Source organism: Choristoneura fumiferana, chromosome 14, assembly GCF_025370935.1.
Source record: "Choristoneura fumiferana chromosome 14, NRCan_CFum_1, whole genome shotgun sequence".
Classification (NCBI taxonomy): Eukaryota; Metazoa; Arthropoda; class Insecta; order Lepidoptera; family Tortricidae; genus Choristoneura; species Choristoneura fumiferana.
The window spans coordinates 17818777-17826433 of NC_133485.1; the positions used below are offsets into that span (position 1 = coordinate 17818777).

Consider the following 7657-nt stretch of genomic DNA (forward strand, 5'->3'; position numbering starts at 1 on the left):
TCAGAAGGTTGACAGTGACAATGTACTACTAAAATGTAAATATATCATTAACCTCGAATGTACAAATCCCATCTCAGATTTTATAAGCTTACATATAAATAGACAAACCTATTAGCCTAGATTTCTTCACAAAGCCATCTATTAATTATACCATATATTTTCGGTCTATCTCAAGCTTCATAAAATAATTAAAAATTGTCACTTCACTTTAAATCGGTTTGTTTACATAGTTCGCAATTTTTATTTGTATATAGTCGGCACTAGTCGACATCCGGGACCTAAAGCTGGGCTTATATTAGAACGCGATTAGAATGGGATTGAGAGGTCCGTCACTTCATACATTGCAGTCTTATACATCACGCAATAAGTCGCTTCCAACACGCAATGTATTAGAATACTTAAAATGTCATGTTTAATAATTACTTGATCTTTTCGCGTGCGATTAGTCACTTATTGGTATAAAAAGATATACAGTAGAATCCGGTTATAACGACGGCCAAGGGACGTGATATTACGTCGTACTAACCGGACGCCGTACTTAACGAACGGATGTACTTTCATGGTTGCTCATATTAAAACCAAACATGCCTATAGGTAATTACGTCGCTGAAAATGGTTGGTTGTGAAATGCGAAGTCGTACAAAACGGATTACACTGTACTGGTAACAGGCTAGCATCTGACGTTCAAAATCCCATTCTGATCGCAGCCCAATAATAATAGCCTAGTTCAACACAGCAGAGCTCCTAGAGAACACGTATACTAGCGCTATACAGGATGCCACTAAAGCTGTTAAAGCTCTGTCCACGTTTCGACGTTGATTTTAGTTACACCCTGCCGCGAATTGTATTCTATCTCTCTTTCGCAGCGCGTGAGAAAGTGATGCAATATCTGTGAGCTCTGATAACTCCTGCGGCCTAGCGTAACACGCTACGTAAAGATTGTGGCTCGACTCCAGCGTTATTTTAAAGGAATATTGGGTCAGATTATTTAATATTGGCTGTTATAACAACTCGCATACATAAGCTTAAGATTCAAATAGAAATATTCAAATTCGTATATTTTAAAAGGATATCTTCATATAACATTTTTAAGTGATCTTTAAAATGCAGAACGTATTGTGTGAAAAAGTGGATTATAGTCCGATTTTTAATATGCCTTAGCTGGAAACTGCCTTGATGTTATTTATTAACTACAAAATCCAATACTACGACTGTTTTCTTTAAAAGAAAAATGTATATTTTGTTTTCGTAAAAAATGCATACAAGACGGAGCCATCGAAGTGCCATTTCTTTTTATCAGCATTTAATTATTTTGTAAAAAACTCAGTTAAGTACTTTGGAAGAGCGTGCGAAAACAAATTATACCTGACTGTAAAACTCAAAGCAATATAAATCTAGATAGTTTACCGTTACTTATCTACATGCGAGGTTTATGCTAGCATTTAGTATCTCATGCCTTAACCACACTGTAAAACTAGTAAATGAGTCACAAACATCATGCCAAATATGCACTTAGCGATCGTAAATCACTTACTGTGTATGTTTATACTGTGACTTATACGTTGCCATTTTGCTGGCTTTTTATTGTTGGTACACGCTCATGTGCGTTCATTATCTAAACTACGATTCTGATTACAGTGGCTTAGCTATGAAAATAGGAAAAATCCACTTAGGATGTAATAAACGCAATAAAGTCTTATGAGTGTTGAATACTGACATTTAGAATTTAGTACAGTGAGACTTAAGATGTTAAAATAGAATACATGGATATGCGCGACAGCTTCGGACTAATCCGTGGTCCGTTATCAAGAAGTGCTAGAATGAATAAAAACTTGAGCGACGTGTATTCATTTTAATATTTGGTAGCTTGTTAAGTTTTATTGTCAAATGATTGTAAGAAATTTTCCTATATAAACCTAATTTTAATCAAATTATGTCTTGTCTTTATCGTTTGCTTGCGAAGGATGGAGACGGGTGTATTTTATCAGCATTGGAATTTATTTGAAATCCCAGCATCTCCACCAAATTTGTCTATGGGTTTAGAACTTCTGTATGGAGTTATTTATCATAGCGTTTCCCCAATATAAATGTCAATTTCGCTTATCTCCAAGCGGTAGGTTTATGTGTCAATTCATTTAAAAAGTTTTTTTTCCGTCCGAAAAATTATACGAGTTTGAAGTAGTATAGTATTTTTGTGTCTTAAAAGCTGTGCATTTTAATTTTCGTCGTCTTCAGAGAACTGATATATGACTTTTCAAAATGGCTTACTTTCTCTTTTTAGGTTTAAATGAGAGCTTTCGTGACAGACTAGTCTGCGGCAGTATCGTGAAGTCCGTTTTACAACATTGACATTTCTGTCACGTCAATGATTGGTTAAATAACAATCAGCCAATCGCAAGCAAGATTGACGTCAAACGGACATTTCGATACTAACGCCATCTAGCGATATTTTCGCCTGTCAAGGAACCCTCATTGAAATGTTATAGTAGATGAAATTAACCCTTTAAAAGTCTCAGGTATAGAAACAGGCGCCTTGCCATAAATGTGAATTAATCGTCATGTGTTTCGGACTCACATGTGTCAGTGCTCTCGTGTTGTACATACTCAATGCTTTTTTGAGGTCTTTTAAGGTCTATTCTTCAGTACTAAGCAGGAAGGTCGACCTCAATATCCTAATCGGTAACGCTCTTGCCCCAAAGTGCAGCCTCAAGTGGTGCGGGCTTACGTCAAGACTAACAAAAAAAAATGTTGATCTTATGTCCCTTTTAGATTTTATGCTAAAGGAAAGAGACGGATATAATGGTTATTATGACTTAATGACTTCGAGTTGTCACGAAGGACTCTGTCGCTTTAAATTTGTTTTAATAATTCCATTGCCTTGATATAGAGTATAATTATACAATAAGTTAGATAAGATAATTATATTGACTTGTCACTGAACTATTATGATGTTATTACATATTTTGCGTCCTCTATAGATTTGATATCAGTTTTTTTTGCTTTTGTTATAGAAATAAAGAAATATATTTTCATATTACACAATGTACATAATTTGTATAAGGTGTAAAAAATTGCTATATCACGTTGATGAGCTTTAGATTGCCCCGAGATTTTGTTTTCTCCATTTGATGGAGTGAAATCATGTAAAAATGATAGTTTAGCGAGCAATTGTTTACACCCTGTATTATATTTAATTAACTAAGTCAATAAGATATGATTTACTGTATCGATAGTTACTTAATTATTATTTTAAAAGCTCATAAAAGCGTTAAAAGTATTTTGTTAAAAATGTATTCAGGATTGGGGGCTTTTCATTTATAAGCCGGTTTAGGGTTGGAATGGCACTACAATATTTACAAGAGGTTCCAAATAACTCTAGTTTCAGTAAATCAAACTACTCTACCATCTTTTTTTTAATCTATTTATTTTTCTTAACTATTTCTTTTGCATATGGTGTGGTAGCTCTTCAAGAGTGTATCGCCAGTTTACGATTTTTCTAAACGTAATTTCAATTTAAGATTAAATCCCGTCGAGCATCCTATGATAAAAAACCATGGGCATCCCTGAAGGGGATACCAAAGTACCGGTATGTACCGCTTTTGTTTGGTTTCGGTACCAGTAGTATTTGAAACTAGATCAAAAGTACCGTCTTCAAGCCCTGATCATAAGGCGCGATAGGGGTTAAAAAAATATACATTGAAACTACAACTCTAAATTCCTGGATCTAGAGTTTACTCTTCAATAAAACAGTCGAATGAGTCCCTATTTTTATCTAGTAAATTTGTGGTGTCATCAAAAGGTAAATAGACCTAAAATACCTGAACACACTCTTAAGCGCTAGGCTATAGGGTCGTGTTCATTTTATTATTGAGCCTCCGCTGTTTTTTTTTTGCCTGTCAAACGAGAATGCCTAAAATTTTTTGGTAATTTATTTATTTTAAAACTCGAGTATCGAGTCAGTTAGAAAGACGCTTGTATTATATTTTTTTAAATTATTCTGAAACGCCTGTGATAGCGTTGACATGTTCATGCGTCCACATCATAGTTAACAAGCAGGTGTGGATGTAATTGAAGCATTATTTTAAAAAAAATACAAGCGTCTTTAATAATATGTACCCCGTGGCCTTTGCTACAGATGATTATAAAAAAAATCGAGGTTGCAAACTAAACGTTGGGCATGTTTGTTAGCAGTGTTGCTGTACGCAATCGAGTAAGCAATGAACAATGAAGGTTGCTCTAATAGTAATGTTTTTATTATAATATTATGAATATTATCCTGTAAATAGTATAAAAACAATTGAAAAATTCATGCAAATAAAAAGTTATCAATTTATTGTTTTTTTTATAAACAATTCCGTAATAGAGGATACATTCGACGGGCGCTTCACTTCACAAGGGATGCATTTATTAATGTACGTACAGTCGCCATCTAATATTTCAGAGCGGCCAAGGTGGTCAAAAACATCGGCACATGCACTATATTGTTAAGGTATTAGAGGTCATGTTTCGAAATTTTTATCACCTTGGCCACAAAACTGATAGGTACAGAAGTCAATCTACATACAAAGTGCGCTCGAGCAACGCACACAGAGACACTGCTCACGGACATGACATCTCGGATCGGTTGGGACCAGTGCGAGCGCGAGTGCCATCCGCTTGAGACACGCGTCTGTGAACTTTTTGTGCAATAATGGAGCAACAAAAAAAATTATTATTACTGTTTAGTGGACGGTTGTTTAAATTCAACATTAAACGGTGAATTGTCGTTTTTTAAGCTACCAGTGTTACCACACACACATGACATTAAAATTAACATATTTTAGTTATTATTAACTGATATTTCCATTCTTCCCGTTTCATTCTCAACAATAAATCCAAAAACTAGATTCTAGTGCCACTAACACGATAGTTTTTTGTGCATAAGCCATAATTGACAACGTTGACAACCCTAGAGCGACGGCCCAGCGTAGGTATGAAAAGTGAAGTACATACATAGAGCAGGGCTACTACGAAACTCGAAACTCGAAGTTTGTGTCGTGCGGTCCCTCTCGCTATTAAATTTAGTATTAAATAGTATAAGTGACAGAGGGACCGCGCGACACGAACTTCAAGTTTCGAGTTTCGTAGTAGCCCTGCTGTATACATTCTTCGTTCAAATTCAAACGTATAGGTAGATTCATTCACGATGACGCGTGCCGTGGTTCTTATTACAATGTCATTAATGGCTAATTTTGACAAAATCACGCGTCTTCGTGGATGGCACTAGGTACACATCATCTGATCACGCTTCAATACACGCATACCACACTCCTCACACCACATACATGTGATTGACTTCTGTACCTACCTGTTTTGTGCCTTGGCCGCTTGGAAATATATCTCTTAGTTAAAATATCAGCAAGTTATCAGAGAGTAGTGGTCTCCTATATGCAGATCTAATGAATAATGTTTTCCCATCGTATTTTGCCGGATAAATTAGTATTTGTCGTGCTTTTTAGGGTTCCGGAGCAAAAATGGCAAAAACGGAACCCTTATAGTTTCGCCTTATAGTTTTCTGTCTGTCTGTCTGTCCGTCCGTCCGTCCGCGGCTTTGCTCAGAGACTATCAATATGTAAACTATGCCACTATGCCGACAAAATGGTACAATAAAAAAATAAAAAAAATTTTTTTAGGCTACCTCCCATAGTCGTAAAGTGGGGGTGTTTTTTTTTTCATCCAACCCTATGGTGTGAGGTATCGTAGGATTGGTCTTTTAAAACCATTAGGGGTTTGCTAAAACGATTTTTCGATTCATTCAAAATCTAGCGTCCCCCCCCCCTCTGAAATCTAAACCGGTGGGTGGAAAAAATTGAAAAAATTCATGATGGTAGTAAGTATATCAAACTTTCAAGGAAAACTATAACAGCTAAGTTTCATCATCATCATCATCATGTCAGCCGAAAGACGTCCACTGCTAGACATAGGCCTCCCCCAAGGCTCTCCACTCAGACTGGTCTTGTACTTTTCGGATCCACCGCAATCCCGCGATCTTAACCAGGTTGTCTTAAAAGTGTTGTTTCTTGCGGCGCATTCTTCTTGGCAGTGATGGTCTTTCCGAAAGCGCTGGTAGTTTAAAAAAAATGACGTGTAAAAGTGCCCATTGCGGCCTATTTACTGAATAAATCATTTGAATTTGAATTTGAGAGTAAGACAGCCGGTGAAATTACTGGCACTTGAGGTATATATCTTAGGCCTCTAGGTTGGCAACGCATCTGCAATACCCCTGTTTGTGGGCGGTGGTGATCTCTTGCCATCAGGAGACCCTCTTGCTCGTTTCCCATCCAGTCGAATAAAAAAAAATATATATCAGGCCCCACCGCACTCTTCGATTTCAACTGCTTCATGGCTAGCTCAATCTCCCCTACCGTCACTTCCCCAATATGTATGGAATTCGGAGAAATTTCCTATCCATCACTTTCTAGTTCACTTAAGTTAAGACGGGGGGCAACAGGAAAAAAAAACAGATAGTTTGAGTCCCGGGGATGGACATAGGATAATTTTTATCTAGGAAAATTGGATAGTTCCCGCGGGATAGGGATAAATGGATTCTACGCGGACGGAGTCGCGGGCACCAGCTAGTTAACAATAAAACTAAATATCATCATCATCATCATCCCAGCCTATATACGTCCCACTGCTGGGCACAGGCCTCCTCTCAGAATGAGAGGGCTTGGGCCGTAGTTCCCACGCGGGCCCAGTGCGGATTGGGAACTTCACACGCACCATTGAATTGCTTCGCAGGTTTGTGCAGGTTTCCTCACGATGTTTTCCTTCACCGCAAAGCTCGTGGTAAATTTCAAATGTAATACCGCACATGAATTTCGAAAAACTCAGAGGTACGAGCCGGGGTTTGAACCCACGACCCTCAGCTTGAGAGGCGATAGGTCAAACCACTAGGCCACCACAGCTCCAAAACTAAACTAAATATACTGAGCGGCAAAAATATGGCCCTCAAATGTGTGCAGTAATAGGTACCTAATTTTACAATAAGTACAATACAATACAATTACTCTTTATTGCACACCAGAAATAGTAAGCGATAGGTACAGAAAACAGGTACACAGAGAAATTTACAAGGTAAACAATAGGCGGCCAAACTAGCAAAAATGTCTTGGACACTGTCACATATAAGAGCAAAAGTATTATAAAAGCAATATTTTTTTTTTTTATACGACTGGATGGCAAACGAGCAAGTGGGTCTCCTGATGGTAAGAGATCACCACCGCCCATAAACATCTGCAACACCAGGGGTATTGCAGACGCGTTGCCAACCTAGAGGCCTAAGATGGGATACCTCACGTGCCAGTAATTTCACCGGCTGTCTTACTCTCCACGCCGAAACACAACAATGCAAGCACTGCTGCTTCACGGCAGGATTAGCGAGCAAGATGGTGGTAGCAATCCGGGCGGACCTTGCACAAGGTCCTACCACCTGCAATATATCGCTTAAGAGCGATCTCTTCCTGGCAACCTTCAATTTTGTATGTAGAGTAGGCCAAATTTTGTGCGGCTGAGTATATTTGTACGCTTTGTTTGTGGAAAAAAAATCCCACCTGTTACCAGTGATATCAAATTGGTGGTAACAGGTGGGAATAACCCCAAAAAGTCCAGTCCACAA

The 7657-nt window shown here is 37.9% G+C and overlaps 1 protein-coding gene across 1 annotated transcript in view; it reads left to right on the forward strand.

Moving 5' to 3' along the window:
* The window catches only part of LOC141435340 (E3 ubiquitin-protein ligase Nedd-4-like), a gene marked incomplete in the record, with an annotated part of 86555 nt that extends 82222 nt beyond the window's left edge, over positions 1–4333 (forward strand). Inside the window, 1 exon segment of the mRNA XM_074098047.1 lies at positions 867–4333.
* Positions 4334–7657: the final 3324 nt, after the last annotated feature.